The sequence below is a fragment of the Protopterus annectens genome, chromosome 10.part0, assembly GCF_019279795.1.
Source record: "Protopterus annectens isolate FY-2018-M chromosome 10.part0, PAN1.0, whole genome shotgun sequence".
In the NCBI taxonomy this organism is placed as follows: Eukaryota; Metazoa; Chordata; order Ceratodontiformes; family Protopteridae; genus Protopterus; species Protopterus annectens.
In genome coordinates, this window is record NC_056744.1 from 842,001,097 (window position 1) to 842,021,555 (window position 20,459).

Here is a 20,459-nt window from a genome sequence, read left to right on the forward strand (position 1 = left end):
TGGGGCTGGGTACTTGTCTATACTCCTGTAACAGGGACAACGTGACGTGTTCAGCAGAAGCTGCATGTCTTACTGTGGAGTCGGGGATGGGTTACAGCTACTATATCCCCTGCTACTGGGTTAGTGTGTCATGCTTTACCAGGTTAGCATGTTCACACCTACAACTGCACTCTGGGGCTCTAGCAGGGTAGGTACTGTTTGTTGCAGGCATGCCTGTTATCTGGGTTTGTCCTATACTACAGACACCCTGCTGTGACATGCTTACTACTAGTACACAGACAGGTTATAGTGTGTGTGTTCTATTGACCCTGACACTGCTTTGTCTGTACCTTTAAGGGTTTACCTGACACATGACCTGCTTTTCTATGCAGCATTTCTCGGGTAAAGTGTGCTGTGCATTGCTCTACGTGCTGGGGACTTTACTTCCTGCTTCTCGGGGACTGTTTGCTGTGTTTGCGTGGACAACTGGGGCTGTGAGGGTAAGTAATGGTTTTATGACTGCTTCTGCAACTGTTTTGGGTGTATGAGTGCTTATGCAACTGTTTTGGTGTTATGACTGCTTCTGCTACTGTTTTGGGTGTATGAGTGCTTATGCAACTGTTTTGGGTGTATGAGTGTTTATGCAACTGTTTTGGGTGTATGAGTGCTTATGCAACTGTTTTGGGTGTATGAGTGTTTATGCAACTGTTTTGGAGCACTACCGTTGTGCTGTGTTTCGCGCCGATCCGCGTGTGTTTGCCGGCCGTGTACGCTGTGTGTTGACGGGCTGCGTGTTTGCCTTAGGGGCCGTCTGCTTTTGGCTGTTTTCACACCGCCGCATCTTTCCGCAGCACCGCTCTACGGTTTAGCGGTGCTGCGGCCTTCTGGTTTCGGCGATGTAGCTCGCGGGCATTTGTCTCGCGATCTACACGCCGGAACCCGTGCTCGAGAGACTTGAACCTCAGCACTGAAATAAATAGGACATGCTGGAGGGACAGATTCATAAACCAGAGGCTCCCTTCACTCTGGAATAAAATCCCAGTCCAGGTTAGGCAGAGTCCCTCATTGACTGTCTTCAAGAGGAATCTTGATGAGTAGATGGGAGATCATAGGTTTACCCCGGGTATCACTTCTGTGTCACTGTTAGACAGAGGCACAGTATACTAACCTCGAAAAAGGGCATAGCAAAATTAATTTAAAATGGGTGGCGAAAGCCAAACATACTCTGGCTAGGCTTATAAATGCCCTAGGGCAGATAGCCTAGTATGAACCTATGAACCTATGAAATAAAATTAAAATTAAAGTTCAACACAAGTCCTTTGCAGGAAAAACACTGTAATGAACAAGGGCCTGATTCCAAAAGAAAGAGCACAGTGCAGACAATTCTGTAATGAATGTTAATTCACATACAAATAATAATTTATCTACAGTAAGATAATTGCAGACTTTGAGCACATCCTCATGATTCTAAAACACAGTGGGCGTACCTAACAACAATAAAATGCAGCAGAGCAGAGCAACAACAAGCACTTGGAAGAGGCCACATGTGTTTACTGTTCTGAATGAAATGCTAATATAGACATCCCACCTTATTTGGGGATTCCACAGAACATTACTTAAAAAAATCAAAGCAACATTTAATGCAGGCTGGGGTACTATAAGCCATACTATATGATTATCTGAAAATTCATCCCAAAAGTCAGCCAACAAGGCATGGAGCCTGGCTACAGTTAAACCAGCTCTCAGACTAGGAAATAATAGATAACTGCAGGTCAGCTAGAGAGCTTGTGCGGGCTGTGTGCAGGATGTGTGTACTCCACATGTAGTCATGCAGTCATTGGGATAACCCCAGTCCCACTATAAATAAAATTGTACCTGAGTCTGAGTATACTGGCCACTAGAACATTCCAGTGGCACATGTGTGATGCTGTAGGGGTGTGCTAGACAGCTGGTAGCCGCATTATGTGTTAGTTTTTGGCAGTAATGTGCATAAACATAGATAAATACATCCTACATCCAATTCCTGTCTTCAGTCATGTAGTTCAGGATTGCTATGGAGCAGGTCTATGCCATAGCTAATTCCCCAGTGTTCTCAGTGCAATTGACTGTACCCACATACCAATAAAAAAAACAGCGCTATCTGATGCTGAACAATACACTAATAGAAAGAGGTGGCCAATGCACAATTGTTAGGCAGTCTGCTTAACAGAAGGCCTCATTGTCAACATCATGGCAACACAGATTGGTAGTGTGCATGATGCAGTTATCTGGAGGGAAAGTGAGATGAGGGCGACTTTCCAACATGGTGATATTCTAGTGAGGCTCTTACCTGGTAAGTACAGGACCACAACAATGATGTAAGATGAAGAAAGACTTACCAACAGTAAGTAAATGGATTAAATTTGTGTTTTTTTCAAAAAGGTGACTGTGGTTATCCACTGAAGCCTTGTCTCATGAAGCCGTACAGAGCCCCATCAATGCCTGTTGAGGATGCAGACAACAGAACACACACCATGAAACATAACACCACCACTGAGTGGGTGTTTGGTATGCTGAAATTAAGATTGAGATGTCTGGTCACTTTTGGGGGGTGCACTGTAATATACACCAGAACTGGCTTTACATAGAATCTGTGTGTTTGTGTGTCATGCTGCACAACATACTAACAACAAAACATGGTAGCCTGTTAGCCCTAGGTGTGGGTGACCGACACCAAGAACCCCAAATGTTGGATATGGGGCTATCAGAACTGTCACAGGAGTATCAGAAGTACACAAGGGTGAGAACAATGAGGCATGGGTGATGGAGGCTGTGGCCGTGTATTGTTGCTATGGTGACACAACAGCATCTGGCTCACAACTTTGATTCATGACAAGCCACATGTACAGACATACACAGATAAAGTAGTGATGTTCACAGAGTTTTGCTGTATTACAACACCACAGCACACAACTGCAGGAAAAGGGTCAGTAGTTGTCTAGGTGGAATATCATATATACAATAACCTCAATATAATCTGCCAAACATGAAACACATACATGCGCTAAAGAAGTGAAAACATGTAGGGCTAGAGACTAACAGTAAGCACTGGGCAGCTTAAGGCAAGATACATAACCAAAGGTGACCATATTGCCATGTGTGTGGCATGCCTGTGTGCCCAACAAAAGGCATTGATGGCAAGGTAGGCTGTAATCAAATATATGATTAGTGTGTATAGATAGCAGCATTATTGTCAATATATCAATGCATCTAGGAACATGCAATGGGGAGTGTACCCAAAACAAACAAACCTAAATGCGGGGGTGCATAATAATACTGAAATCCTGTGCACACATCATAGGAATGTGTAACACAATTGGACACTAGCCTAAAAAGCAGACATCAGCAGCCATACTAACAACACTGTAAGGTATGGCAACAAAGCTGCATATGTGAAAAGGTACATACACATGCGTGACATGCCTGTCCTGCCATGTAACATGTATTGCAATGCTATAATGCACAGCTGGGTACAATGGGATGACTCATCCAGATGTAAGAATATGTGTTATAACACAACAAGCATCAAGGACAGGTATGACATAGCAGCCATGGAGCATGCAGCAGTGTTTGGATAAGCCACCATATGTATAGACATCTGTGTAAGCAGGTATGAATGGAAATGCACACATAAGAAGTACACTTCATCAAGATGAGATTAAAGATGAGCAGCTAAATCATTGGTGCACATTGTGTATGCAGAGAGCAGTTGCAGTACCATCAGAAATTGTCACAATTATCACCAGTACACAAACTGAAATATGTGTACCTGTGCTTGCAATAATGGCACAAAACAATGGAATGTTAAATGTAGAAATCAATGCCATAGCTATGAGGTTTTATTCTGATGCCTTGGAGATGTGGCTGATGTATGTCAAGTAGCAAGAACAGGTCAAATAGGAGCAAGGTGAGTATCATGTTAAGTATTATTGTTATTTGTATATTAAACAAATGATCACAAGGACAAATATATACAACATGACACGAGCTGACATCAGTTTATTATATGTTATATGAGTAGAGAAATTTGTGGCATCAGACAAGTCATAAATCAGTAACAAGTAGAGTAGGCAGTGGTCAGAACAGTGGTTATCATTGTCACATAATTAGGAAGACACCACAGAACATAAATTGAAATAACTGCCAGTGTTACACTAACACAGTCTAGGGTGCCAATGCTTGCAGCTAATACCACTGTCTTGGCTGCCTCTGTCATGTCTGGAAACACTATGTCAATGGTGCTGCACCAATGAGCTGGATGTGGTGACATTTGCAGGTTGTTGCACAGTGTGGCTATGAGCAGTACTGTGGTAGATATGTCTGGAAGTGACTGCTGAGTGCTGAACAGGGCAACCAAGCAGATGTGTATGCATGTTTCAGCACAAACATTGATGCTCTATGGCCATCTGTGCGTCTAGTGAGAGATGTTCTGCTTCTCCCCACTGGCTGTAATCTGCTCGTGAGGGTTAGGGCACATAACACCTGGTTAACACTATGATACTGCTCCAACACCACTCTGACAAGGCTTTCAGCAAATAGCACTCTATAATGTTGTACAGAAAATGCTGCCATGACCTCCCCATGCCTGCACTCCCGACCCTTGAGTAACACATGAAGCTGGCATGCTATTGGTAGCATGGGCAAGTGGATTCAGGTAATTGCCATGACAATGTTGTGAATATTCATGTGCCTGCAGGAGTAGGCATACAACATCTGACATACATCCATGCACACATATCAGCTACATTCCCATGTACAGTCTGATGGACAGTTTCATTCTGTTGTGTCTTCATCATTTCCAGACTTATATTGGGGCAGAGGGTCACGGTCATCATCTTATCCAAAATCTGCTACCCAACATCACCAGACTGGCTCACCACACTATCCTCTTGACTGGAAGCTATACCACGAACCTCAAGACTGTCCATTTCAGGGCCTGACAACTGTGTCTCCAATGTAGTGGCTGGGTGCCATTTGCTGTACTATCAGAATAAGGCACATCACATCCCTCACCAAGATCAATGGGTGAGCTTGTGGAGGTGGCAGGAAGTAGGCATGGTGCAAATACAGATATGATACATGTCATATAGATTAACAGGGGGTGAATGAGCCTGGATGAGTGAAACAGTCTGCCAATTCATTAACAACACAGATTAATTTTGAAGATATCGACTTACCTGGTCTGTGTGGCCATGAGTGGTGCAATGCCACTAGACAGCAGTGGCTGTCCATATTAGTCAACCAGCAAACAGATGATAATGACAATGTAAAACCACATATACATGCTAACATACCTTATATGTCCTCTTCTGACTCCACCTCTAGTGGTGACAGCTAAAATGTCACTGTGAACAGACACGTGCACAGCAAGTAAGTGGGAAGCATGCACACATTATCAGAACATATGTAAAATGATACATACAGCACAGTCAAAGCATATATACACATACCCAACAACTGATGTCGGTGACTGGACTGCAAGGGCACTATGCAAGGGAACCACACATCTCAACTATCCAGATTTTTGCAGAATATCCAGACTTTTGCCTCATACTTTTTGGTCTGTTCCTCATAAAAATTGCTGTTTTTGGCAAATCACTGAGGAATGAATCACTAAATAATAATATACATTTGAGTTTCAGACTTCATACCTTTCAGAAAATGCATGCTAACAAAAGTCCTGTTATTCTAGCAACTTTATAAGTTTATAAGGGCACTATTTAAAATCTGTTCCTATTTTTGGGCCTTTGTCCACCCATTATTTAAGGCTTGGTCCAGATTTCTTGCACTAAGAGGTTGAGAGGTATGAGGGAACATTGCATTAGTACATATAGTTACAGTGACAATTACTGGAATCTCATTAGAACACATATAGAGACTGTCAGGTCTGTTATCCTCTGAGGAGGCAAAATATCCATATGCATTGTGTTGAAGATGGAGGTTAAAGTAGGCATGTGCAACAAAGGAGTAAGTATCACTCAACATCAGGCAGTGGCAGTCAGCAGATGCAAACAACCCTACCTTAGGACATAGACATGTACCTGAAGGCTGAGGATGTTGTTCTGAATGGGATGGCCCTGTCCAGGTGAGTACAATGTCAGTACACACAGTGCTCACAGTGTCAACTAAGCATTGTTTATTTCACAGCACATGCAAGCAGTCTTACCAAGTCACCCCTCAGCAGTGTCATGTTGTCTGTCTTGATGTGAAATACACAATAACAGATAAGACGTGTGAATGTATGTCCATGAAATACACAGGCAATACACTGAGCTGTATGTGAACATTGTACATACCACTATGTCTTGAGACACCAGCCTTAATTCCTTCCTCAGGAATATGACAGTCCTGGCAGCTGGTATGATGGGAGGCCAGGAGTAGTGTCATTTCAGCTGGGGGAGATACAGTGGCATTCTGCTCCTTCTTTTATTGGTGGAGTCTGTTGGCTACATGGAGGATCATGTCAGAGCAGCAGTGATGACAGGCACCCTGAAAGAATTTTTGCTCACCAACAGCACTGATCAAGTTGGTTATATTTCCACATACCTGATTCCTCCGGAATGTATCATTCAGCCATCCTTGTAAATTCCTGCCATGTTGTCACAGGGATGCAAGTATAATTTAATTTTCCTTGAGGGGAAAAAATTAGGTCTTCTGCTTCTTGCAGACATCTGCAGAAATAAAAAGTGCACATATCAGGATGCACTGTATATATTTTTTTACAAATCCACCACTTCACCAAACCATATACTAAAAAAAAACAAAAAAAGCAGGAACACAGCAGAACTGTTTGAATTTTCTTTACTTCAACACACTGGTACCTCGGCCATTCGCCTTCAACGGACAATATGCAATTGCAAACAACCATCTTTATATACATAGGATCAAACCCCAAATAATGCAATTAAATAACTAATTGAAAAGTTGCATCTTGTTTAAAATGCTGCATACACATTTTTTTAAAGTACTACATGCACATTTTATTAAATACAGCCATCATAAACATTTTAAATAACTAATTTTAAATATAAACTATCCAACATTGATTTTCTGTTTATTCAGAAGTAATGAGAAGGGTGCTTTTGGACCTCTGGTATATTGTTTGTGAAGATGTCACAGTTGGCAATCTGTTTCCAAAATATGTTAGATTTTCATATGGTAGATATGCCAATTAAAAATAATTATTAAATATGCCTTTAACTAGAGGCTTTAAAGCTGATGTAGGTGTTTCTGCCTGTAGACACTGCAAGGTATGTAGTTATGTTAAAAACATTTCTGGCACATTTATTAATGGTAGAAAATTCACCTGCAGGGGTAATTTTGGATGTAATTCTTGTGGGGTAGTTTATATTGTGGGGTGTGGTTGCGCAAATGTAAAATGGTATATTGGTCAAACAAAAAGAGCAGTACAGGTTAGGATCATGGAACATTTGAGGGACATTATCAATAGAAACCTTAAGAGTCCAGTTGCTGAACATTTTGTGAATATTCATGGGGGGAGCACTAGTTCCTTTTTCTTTAGTATTTTGGCACAGCCTGTGTTAGTTAAGGGGAGTGATATGGTGAGGAGGCTGAATGAGTTAGAAAGTAAGTTCATTCTCAATTATGGAACATTGTTTCCTAGGGGTCTTAACCTTGAAGTAAATATATGAAATTTATAAAAAAATGTTTTCATATTTATGAATTTATAAATGTATGAATTAATGAGGTTTTTATTGTCATGCTTATTTAGTCCATTATAAATGTTAGTTACAGATATATTTCTTAAAAAAGTTCATCAATCAATGTTGGATAGTTTATATTTAAAATTAGTTATTTAAAATGTTTAGGATGGCTGTATTTAATAAAATGTGCATGTAGTACTTTAAAAAAATGTGTATGCAGCATTTTAAACAAGATGCAATTTTTTAATTTGTTATTTAATTGCATTAATTGGGGTTTGAACCTATGTATATAAAGATGGTTGTTTGCAATTGCATATTGTCCGTTGAAGGCAAATGGCCGAGGTACCAGTGTGTTGAAGTAAAGAAAATTCAAACAGTTCTGCTGTGTTCCTGCTTTTTTTGTTTTTTTAGTGTACTGTATATATGTAGTATACCTATCATCAGATAAACATTAAAAGTATGGGATAGTTTAATGCTCCACATATACATTCTACTACAATGCAAAAGAAAAAAGGCCAATGTATTATGTGTATTGTAGTCATGTACAGATAGTCATAGTAAACATACATGACAGTCAGCAGGTGCTGCTTATGTCATCAAATATGAATCATATCCATGCTACTCATACTCCCCAGTCCACAACCAGGATATGTTATACTTCAAGGATGGGCTTTGAACCCAGATCCTTGGGAATGTTGACAGTCTTATACTGTGCAATGTCCTGGTACTCCAACAAACTCTTTGTATTATTTATACCTACTGTCATAATCAGGAAGTGAAACAGATTAGCAAGGAGGAAGTAAGGGCAGCTATGAAGAGGATGAAGAATGGAAAGGCTGTTGGCCCAGATGACATACCAATGGAAGCATGGAGGTGCTTAGGAGAAATGGCAGTGGAATTTCTAACTAGAATATTTAATGAAATTTTGGAAAGTCAGAGGATGCCTGAGGAGTGGAGAAAAAGTGTTTTGGTACCTATCTTTAAGAATAAGGGTGATGTGCAGAGCTGCAGTAACTACAGAGGGATAAAACTGATTAGTCACAGCTTGAAGTTATGGGAAAGAGTAGTGGAAGCAAGGTTAAGAAGGGAGGTGATGATTAGTGAGCAGCAGTATGGTTTCATGCCAGGAAAGAGCACTACAGATGCAATGTTTGCTCTGAGAGTGTTGATGGAGAAATACAGAGAAGGTCAGAAGGAGTTGCATTGTGTCTTTGTAGACTTGGAGAAAGCATATGACAGGGTACCTAGAGAAGAGTTGTGGTATTGTATGAGGAAGTCGGGAGTGGCAGAGAAGTACGTAAGAGTGGTACAGGATATGTACGAGGGTAGTGTGACAGTGGTGAGGACTGCAGTGGGAGTGACAGATCCGTTTAAGGTGGAGGTGGGATTACATCAAGGATCAGCTCTGAGTCCTTTCTTATTTGCAGTGGTGATGGACAGGTTGACAGATGAGATCAGACAGGAGGCCCCGTGGACTATGATGTTTGCAGATGACATTGTGATCTGTAGTGAGAGTAGGAATCAGGTTGAGGAGACTCTGGAGAGGTGGAGATATGCTCTAGAGAGCAGAGGAATGAGGGTCAGCAGGGCTAAGACAGAATATATGTGTGTAAATGAGAGGGAGGGTAGAGGAATTGTGAGGATGCAGGGAGTAGAGTTGCTAAAGGTGGACGAGTTTAAGTACTTGGGATCAACAGTTCAGAGTAATGGTGAATGTGGAAGAGAGGTGAAGAAGAGAGTACAGGCAGGGTGGAATGGGTGGAGAAGAGTGTCAGGAGTGATTTGTGACAGACGGGTATCCGTAAGAGTGAAAGGGAAGGTCTACAAGAGTGTAGTGAGACCAGCTATGTTATATGGGTTGGAGACAGTGGCATTGACAAAAGGCAGGAGTCAGAGCTGGATGTGGCAGAGTTAAAGATGTTAAGATTTGCAATCGGTGTGACTAGGATGGATAGGATTAGGAATCGGTATATTAGAGGGTCAGCTCATGTTGGACAGTTTGGAGACAAAGCAAGAGAGACGAGATTGCGTTGGTTTGGACATGTGCTGAGGAGGGATGATGGGTATATTGGGAAAAAGATGCTAAGGATGGAGCTGCCAGGTAAGAGGAATAGAGGAAGGCCTAAGATAAGGTTTATGGACGTGGTGAGAGAGGACATGCAGGCGGTTGGTGTGACAGAGCAAGATGCAGAGGATAGGAAGAAATGGAAAGAGATGATCCGCTGTGGCGACCCCTAACGGGAAAAGCCGAAAGAGAATGATGACTGTCATATGCAGAGCCAATTATCCCTACCATGTCATCTACACAGATTGGGATTACAGAACAGATTTCAATACAGTAATGCACACAAAGCTGCAGAACTGTGTAATGTACCCATATGTGACCAACATATGTATCTATCTGTGTCAAAGAGCACTTCAGCACATTAAAAACATATTAACATATATATCACAGATGTGGTGGTGCAATGTGAACACAGAAATAAGGCTACAGGCTGAACCATTTGAATGTCCTGCCACTCTCATTGAACGGTACTGGAGTTTCCAATTTAAGACTCAGCATTAGTTAAAATCCACTTATTATGTCTGATTTGTGGAAACTCTCATAAACCATCATTATCCACAAACACTGCTATGGACCTAAGAAGTAGACCTGCATTCCCAGTGGATATGGTCAGAATCTGTCCATATCCACCATTCACAGGGGCTGATGGAAATGTTTCATACACTTGTATAAGGGAGAAATTTCACTAGGAATAATGGATATGTATCAAGTAACATGAATATGGGAGAATGACAACCCTTAATGTTTATTTAGCTTACATGTTCACATGTAGATGATTTTATAGTGCCAACTCAGTGTAATATGACTTATATGGTGCACACAGGACATTCTCACCATTACAGACCAATACTAAGAGCAGTTGTTCACAACAGTAATTCAAGCAGCTGATCCCATGAAAGCTCATGGCTCCCTATTGAAATGTTAGTACTCAAAATGTTGAGTGCCAATAAGAAGAAGAAAAGACTGAAAACCCATAGAAGAACAAATATCCAACATTGCTTTTCTCCTTTAAACTTCTTTTTGCAGGGGGTCAAGCCCTCCCACATCTCCAGTGTGGAGGGCAAGACCCCCACACACCCTGAACTTATCCACCTATACCAATTCCTAGATCACCATACCATGGAGAAAAGGGAATATTCTGGGAAATGGCACCTCAGACTTAGTATATATAAGTTTGCTCTTTCAGCCATTTAGTCTTTGTGTTTTAGGACTTGTTCTAGTGAGACCTGACATTTCAAATGGTTACCAAGCTTACCTTATGGGTATGATGTGTCAGGAATGTAAACCTAACAGCAAGAGTATGTCAACAATTACAGCTGTTAAGTAGTATTTGTGCCATACATAATTAATAAACGTTGTTACATCATACAGCAAGAATTCAGCACATTGTACCTGACATGCATTCTACACTGAACATTCCACATGTACAAATAATCATTTGCAACATTATTTTATGCTGTAAGTGTGTATTCACTTCTCCAACATGTTTGATTCACAGGAACATATTCATATATACTGAAGGACATGTCACTATGCAGGTAGGATATTAGACTCTGTTATAAATGTTGGTGACTGTTGTAGGTTTGAATCCAGCTTCTTCCAGGTTGATATCAGTTATCCTAGTGTGCAAAATAAGTGTGTAAAACCATGTATAAATATGGACCCCTTCATAATGTTGCCTTACCATTTTGTTGATGTTCAAAACAGCAAGGTGACAACGTTGCATGTTTACAATCACAAACTCCTTGAACATCGTATTTCCTCTCCGGGAAAATATCCACTTGGCCATCATGATGAACTTTGCCCTTTCTCCACTGTAGTGTGATCTCGCAGTTGGTATATTTAGGTGGTGGGAGGTGGGGGGGTGTAGCCTCCCACATGATGGGTGTAGGTGGTAAAGCACCCCACGTCTTTGGGTGTAATTTGCTTCTGCTTGTAATTTTATTACTGGTGGCCAAGTGGTTATTTTCCCAAACAGGAAATGCAATGATCCTGGAGTTCATGATTGTAAACATGTGACATTGTTCTCTTTCTGTTTTGAAAATTGACAAAATGGTAAGTATATGTTATGAAGTACACCCATAAATACATATATGAGGTTATGATACATAGCCTTGTTTAATGTGCTTTATTTTGTGGTGTGCATTATGACAATATTTTGAAAGTATATTATTTACCCTTATTTACTGTATAACTGCACAGCACAAAGCCATTGCTGTTGTGTAATTTTTATGCTCATTATATTTTTACAGGTGCTGAGGAGAGAAGATGAAACAAGTCCATGTGCATTAATTGACTGCAATGACTGGAGGAGGAGCAATGGGAGAGAGACATGTCTTCAATGTGTTCCGTTTTTCTGCTTTAGTTGTACCTTTTATTATTAATAGTCATTTACTGTCTTCATTTAGCATTTTTTATACAGATGACATCACTGAATACAAATGTGTATATCAGGTCCCATAATGGAGCAAAAACGTATATCGCCTAAGTTTTAATTTTGTGAGTATCACATATGATGAATTCATCAGTAAGAATAAACCTGTAATTTTACTGGATTTAAACATTTGCCAGTGTCTATTAGTGAGAGCTTCCACTGAGTAACCTCCCAAACCTCTGGAATCAGAGGCACATGAGATATATGCAAATGGCCCTTATGAACATCAGGTGTTTCAACAATATGTCAATTCCCATGATTTATTTATTTATTTTGAAGTTGTTTAAATGGACAACTTCAGGCCATTAAAGCCAAACCCAACTAGCTCTGGGTATATATATTTCAGCCTTGTTATAATCTCATCAGCACAGTACAAGCAGAGTATTTGACTAAGCATAAGAAACACATGGCTGTTATACCCAGCTGATGTCCATTACTATTAGGGTGACGGCAAAATATCCCAACTAACAAACTAAACAAAGTGTGAGAAGGTCACACAGAAAAGCTAATTAGAAAAACTAAATGAAAACTCCAGCAAAGCTTGAGCTTCCACTGAGTGACCTCCCAAACCTCCTGAATCAGAAGCACATGGGATATATGCAAATGAGAGTTTTCATTTAGTTTTTCTGATTGTTTTTTCCATGAGACCTTCTCACGCTTTGTTTTAGTGTCTATTAGTGAGGTAAGATGAAGTTTGCAGCCATAACTTAAATGATAGTAGTCTGTGTTGTAATTGTACTGGATGTTTAGATGTACTTGTATTGTATATAAGCTATGTGTGTTTGCTAGACTGGTACTTGTTGCTAATATTATATGACATCTCACTGTGCTGCTCTTTTACTGACATACACAGAGAACAACTTATGGTAGTGGTGCTCAATTAACTTTATGGTGTGCACTTCTGGACAGTTCGTCCACTGGATGGGCCTCTGCTATTTCACATTGTCAGAGCTGTTGGCAGAGTTATGGCACTGTTCTAGCATATAAACATATGTGTGCCTGAATGTATGTTAGGGCACTAAGCAGCATTACATATGTTTTTGCATATTACTATATCATGATGCACTTTTGATGTGTGTTGTGTTAATGGAGCTTGTTCATTGATGTCTGCCATGAGCATCTGCTGTTTCATGATGACACCTACATTTGACTGTGTAATCTGCTTATGCTGCGTGATGCTTAATTATGTATCAATATGAGTTGTCCACAGTATGCATGTACATATGCTATACACCTATATTGTAACATGGTCATGCCATATATTGTAAGGACAATCTGTAAAGATGTCACCCATACATTCTACTCACTATGTGATCTAAAGATGTCATCAGGATATATCTTACCCAAAGTGCAATGTTTCACTACTTTGCATAAATATTGCAGCACTTCCATACAATAATAACATGCAGGGATTTGCTTCATAGCAAATTTCCTACTTGTGATACATTGACATGTTTTAAAAGTTGTACATGTTACAGTTACATAATTTCAAAGCATTTCATTATTGCTACCTAAACCTGTATGCTGGTGTTTTTCATTGAAGTATGAGTATATCTATGTAGCAGTTGTGGCTTTCCTACTGTGTTACTTATGATCTCACATATTGACTTTGCATATAGTTTATGGTATTGTTTACTATATTTCTGCAACGTTTTTGTGTGTGTGTGTGTTCTCCAGACATACATGATGCTGTCCTTGAGAAACATTCATGTTACAGTGGAATGCATCTTACTTTTCCATATATGTTCTGTACAAGATGGTTTATGATTTTCAGGGTGCACTCAGTCATTTCTCCAAATCATCATAGGTTAGAGCCATCTATGGCTTGTATGGATGTTAGTGATGCACACACCCTTGTGTCATGCCTGAGATGTGCATAACTTGTTAGCCTTACTTATGTTTGCAGTACTCATTCTTATGCACCACTACTGTTAGTTTTATTATTTCAAGACACACTATGTGTATGCAAATCATTGCTCTTGTTCAGTAAACATCACATAGTTGTGATTATATTGATGTGTGTGCACGTTATGTTATTATAGATGCTATGTGCTTCAGCTGACATTGTTCATTAATGTTCGCAAGCCTTGATAGATATCCTTACTGCATATTGTTCCACACTCGTGATACATCTGACTGTGGATTACAAACATAGCTACTCATGCACTGCTGTGTGTGTGTGTTTGTTTACAGGCCACTTTAGGTGCTGTACTGATATGTTCAGTGCTATCTCATTGCTCTGTTCTGTTACACATCCACTATTCATAATAATACTGACAGGTTGTCTTACACACCTGTGATGTTGACAAATGCTTCATGTTCACACACAGTATGTTATATATATTCCTCCACAAATGGATTGTGATGTCTGACCTACTATTTAACATTTATGACTTCATTACTGCTAATATAGATCTCTTACAAATGTTTTGCCTTTATCAATCTCACTGGCATATAAACTGCCAAATGTGTACTGTGTTAGGACTGGATGCATATTGCATGTTTTTACTGCACCAATACAGATGTGGTAATGCTCACCATACTTACACGTCCCATGAATAGTTATTTCCATACGGTAAATAATTTGGAAATGTTGCATTGTTATGCATAATTGCATTATCTCTTAATATTTTGTCTTGTTATTACAATGTTACTGATATATGTCATGTTACAGAATGAGGGATGCATGTCAGGCTACCCATCTACAGGAGACAATGAAAGTGTACTCAACCTCTGCCAGCAGGTTTTAGCTGCAATGACCAGAGAAGACATCTAGACAATGATGACAATGAGAAACTAAGACTTTTAAAGTCCATTATTCAAGTGAAAGTATCACAATGACCTCTACCACCTCTGCCAGGTGACCTGAGGGACCAGACATCTTCCATACCCAGATGAAATATCTGATGGAAATGTTTTCCTAGGACATAGCATGGGCCATGCCCAGCTCCTTCATGGAGATTGCACGTGAGATCATTTGTAATGTTTGACCCCATCGTGTTCCACTCATGTCATTCTACCACCATGGTGTATTACTACTTACATTCTCTTTCAGTTACATCCAATATTTGTACAAACTTCCCATACCAAAGTCATGCTTTTACTGTATACCTTGTGATGGGCACTTCACACTCTGACTTTTATGGGGCTGTATCATTTATCTGCATTATGATACATATTCAGAAGTGTCAGTGTCATTATCATCATGTCACATGAACTTATACTGCTTTTATTTATGCTTATTTATGATTGTAACTGTTGCTGCACTGACATTATTTCTACACTCTGCCTGTCACCTGCCTAATCTACAAACAGTGGCCCATGATGTCTGTCATTCATGAGAAAAGGTGAGTGAAATTAGGTATTGAACATGACACCAGTAAGAAGCTGTAGGTTAAAACGAAAAGTACTTTTAATGCACCACTACAACCCTTACTCAATGTATTTTAAACTGCCTTCATGGATGACATCTTCTCAATGGATAAAGTTAATAAAAGTCTGTACTACCGTAAAAATGTAACCAGTAAAATGAAATGAAAAAAACATCCAAGGAAAATGAAGCATTCTGTTGTGCTTTTATTCCAACTTGCAGAACAACTCAATGAAAAGCATAAACGCAGAAAATCTCCTACACGTTTTTCGTCACAATAGCTGTAACTTCTTCAGATAATGACATTACTGAATCAGTCTTTATTTAAACACATTGGTTTCCCGCTAAAAACATTCCAACCTATCAGGCTTGAACAAAACCATTTGAATGACATTCACAATTGCCTCGTTAAAAATTTAAAGCTCCCAGTACGTAGCAAAAAAAACTTTTTTATAGTCTTAAATAAACATTAAAAACTTGTCCCTATTAAAAACTTAATTTCAATGATACATTGTCAGAAAACTTGAGTTAAAAATGTAACTACACAGGAAATTAATTCTATTTAGTTCATTTTACTATTCAAACGTAAAGCTAAATATGTTGCATAACATGGACACCTATGTAGCTGTTTTGAGAAATGAAATTAGTATAGCTTATTAAAGGATTGACCTTCTGATAGATGATTATTTCACTAGTGATGAATTAACAGGAACACTTACAGCTTTTATAAAATGACTGAGCCTACTATCTTTGGGATTCCTAAAATCTACAAGGACAGCAAAAAATTCCCTGTTTAGACCAGTAGTAGCTGCCCATGGGTCTAAAATCTCCCCCTAGCTATTATTATTGATAGGTGGCTTAAACCAATTTGTGATACCATTCTACACCTTTTAAAGAATCTGTGAGACTTTTTAGGATGATTACAAATGTCATTATGGAAGGAAAATCAAGTATTATTAACCTTTGATGTAATAGATTTGTTTTGGGTCATTCTGAATGATGAAGGTTTGGACATGTTTCAAAATTGTTTGATGATGCTTTGTCTAATGACAAGATGAACCTAAAAAGGGGAACTAACATCCCTCATTCTTAATAACAATTTTATATTCTTTGAAGGAGAGTTGTTACAACAAATTAAGAGGATGGGCACAAGTGCCTCAATATATGCGTATCTGGAACTTTATGATTGGGAAAGAACTTGTGTTTTTAATAGTGCATTTTCTAATTGAATTAACTTGTACCTCAGGTTCCTGGAGGATATTTTTATCTTATGAGAGGGTCCCCTTTATTTAATCAATGAATTTAAATGTAACTTGAACAACACTACAGAGTTTTTAAAGTTTACATCACATTTTGATATGCACAGCATTAATTATTTGAACACTTTGGCTACCTTAGCTGACAACAATTTTGAGTAAAAATTTTTTAGGAAACCAATCTTCAGTAGTACATATTTACACTTTTCCAGTTGCCACCCCTTTTCTCAAAAAAAGAGTTTAATCAAAGGGCAATGTTTCATAGTGGCTAGGAAGGCCTCTAACCAGGAAGATCTTATTAAGAAACTTGGACTAGTTTCAAATATGTTTGTTTCCAGTGATTAACCAGAGTATTTAGTTCATAAGATTGCTGTTGAGGTATTTTCAGAATGGGGTAGTAAATATAAACCCTGTTAGGTATTAGATTGCCAGAAAAAGATATGAAGATGGACCTCCTGAACTGCTCCCCACAAAAAAATTTGAACAGGCCATGGTCTTACAATACAACTATTGTGGCAACAAGATTAAACGTATAGTGTGGGACAATGGAATATATTCAAGGATAACCATGAAATTTTCAATCCTTTTGGCAGAGCACCACTTTTTATCTACAAAACTGCATGTAACTTTAAAAGTATTTTTGAAATGGAATCAAATTCCATACCAAGAATGGATAGGCAGAAAGATGGTACCTCAAAGTGTTTTTTTTTGTAAATACTGTTCATTCATTTTAGAAATGGTCTCTATAATTTTAAATAACTTAGCTAGAACCAATGTACACTTTCAAAGAAGTAACTGTCAAACCAAAAAGGTAGTGTAGTTAGCCAAATGCTCAAATTCCCGAGCATTTTATGTTGTCAAACTGACGGAATGTTGCATAAACACATTTATGAGCATTTGCATGATTATGAATAAAAATGCTAAGAATGTGTTATAGAAACACTCATTATGTCATGCTAAGTCTGACAGATTTTTATTTGGGGTATTGGAAAAATTACACCTAACCCTTTTGATGGTGACTGGCAAACCAGCCTTGAACAGAAGGAATACTTGTGGCAGCTTAGGTTAAATGCCAATAGTGCAGCAGGTTTAAATGAATTTGGGTCTATTAATCCCTTGTTAAAACTGAACACTACGAAAATATAAAATTTAGAGGGTATTTTAACTTCTTTTCATGGAATGATCATTAGTTTTTACAAGCTTTTTTTAATACTGGTTTTACATTCTGATTATCGGCATGGTCATTTTAAGTTTTTATTGTATTACATTACTTGATTAACAGATCTTATTAACTTGTGATCAGGAACTGTTTGCATATAAAGTCTTGATTTAGTGTTGGGTTTTTATTCTGATGAAGTTCTACCAAAGGACGAAAGTGCTTAATAAAACTGTTTTACTATTTTTGGAGTTGAGTGTTATCTTTATTTGGTTATATGATCCTGTATGACCTTGTATGTAACAGCTAGGTTTGACACTGCTTGCAGGCTGCCAGTGACAACAAAGTTGTCATGTTGACAGTGATCACATGATTACATTAACTGATGATTCCATATTGCATGTGTGGGTCTTTACACCTGCTAACATAAATGCATTCCCCACAAGTGCACATGGAAGAGATATGTGACTACTTTCTACATGTACTTGTTGCTATGCTGGTGTTGTGTGTGTTTCTTGATAAACTTGGCAAATCAAGGAGTTTGCTGCATTTGTAACATAGGTCTGTCAGACACTCATTTAGGCAATTTAGCCCTGAGTGTCTACTTTCCATTTGTATTATACAGTTTAAGTCTATGTTCATCATTTATGCTTATCGTCACCTGTGTAGCCTGTCTCAGTTCTATATGACTTTGACAGCTACAATTGACACATAAAGTGTTTCTTTTGTCATGCTGTTACCCTGTCATATTAATATCATCAGCACTATATCACTGTCATGATCAGCCTCATTTTATGGGACAAGACCACAGTATTGTTCCTCCAGTTTATTTTCTACAATCTGTATACCTTAAGTGTCAGTAAGACATGTTTACATTCTCCAGCAGTGTTCATTCTGCATAATATCCCTGTAGGTTTTATATAGCAGTGCATTTCTATGTCCCTAAGAATACCAAGTCAAAATTGGGGTGGGGGGGTGGCATAATGGTTAAGGTCTTCACCACATAGACACAAGGTACAAGATTTGATTCTGACATTGGGTTATTGGCTAGGCTTAAAAAATGGCCATTCAGGGCAGCTAGTTTAATATTCATTTATAAACCTATGAACAAAAATAGACCCAGATTATACAGTCATATAACTGATTCTCATGCCTGCGTGTCCTGTGTTATAAGTGTGTACACCCGACTACCCTCTAATCAGTCCTACACAGTTACAATTAAAATTCCTTTACCTGTTTGTGAGCGTGCCATCTGGTGTCTTAAGTGTGCATGGCAGTACATATGTGTATGTAGTATTCAACCTATATTTTTGTATGCACCTATGCTACTTGTTCACCTGTTGCACATGACTGTGTAGTTTGTCACCTGTACATGAACATCTTATATTGACACATGTGCACGATGCAAAAGTGTCAGATATCGACCCCTTGCTGCATGTACCTTGCAGTATCTGTTATGCCACACTTACAGTCCATATTGTGTTGGTATATGCATGTGGTTTTACGTAAACACTTTTTCAGACATGCTTTTCCTTAGTACTGTGGACATAATATCAATTTCCCATCTCTTTTGGCTATGCATTACATATCTACATGGCTTACGTATTTGTTTTTATGCTCCTTTGTGTACTGTTGCATCATTGGTCTGTCGGTGTACTGTGCTGATAGGACACTCTGACACCATGATAGGCTGAAACACAAGTGTAATTTATATCCACACACTGTGATGGACATTATGCTATTTCCATCTATGTGCAATCTTTACTGGTGTGTCATGTACTGTATTTCCCTGATATACTTTCCATGCTTTCAGCGCAACTGAGAATGAACAGGCTTGCTTATGTTTATTTTTTGCATTTCTACAATATTTTGTAATGTATCTGCATCACCATGTACTTTCTGCAAGGCAAGATAACATTGCATTCCATTGGTAGAGGTATGAGTGCTGATTGGTCTGGATATTCCACTTATATAATATGTGTGGCACACATGCACACACACACAGATATATATATATATATATATATATAAAATATATATATATATATATATATATATATATATATATATATATATATATATATATAGAGCATACCTGAATACCATTGTGTTACCTCGCATGTAATGTCTGCTGTGACATTAGCATCCCATTTCTGCTGTCCAGCTATGGTATGTAGACTTAGTGGGCTATTATACAGCCACTGAACTGATTTTTTACAGTACTGATGTTTGGCTCATTGCATAACTGTTGCCTCTTACATGCATAATTGGGGGTTCTAATCTGACAACTGCTTTATTGCTGTTATATTTCCTTTGCTGGATATGATCCTGCATGACCTTGTATGTAACAGCTAGGTTTGACACTGCTTGCAGGCTGCCAGTGACAACAAAGTTGTCATGTTGACAGTGATCACATGATTACATTAACTGATGATGACATATTGCATGTGTGGGTCTTTACACCTGCTAACATAAATGACATTCCCCACAAGTGCA

At 38.8% G+C, this 20,459-nt stretch overlaps 1 long non-coding RNA gene across 1 annotated transcript in view; it reads left to right on the forward strand.

The window, feature by feature from the left end:
* The window catches only part of LOC122812810, a 539,228-nt gene extending 526,858 nt beyond the window's left edge, over positions 1-12,370 (forward strand). The window contains exon 3 of the long non-coding RNA XR_006366576.1: positions 12,000-12,370. This is a non-coding gene — a long non-coding RNA (uncharacterized LOC122812810). The remainder of the gene's footprint in view (positions 1-11,999) is intronic.
* Positions 12,371-20,459: the final 8,089 nt, after the last annotated feature.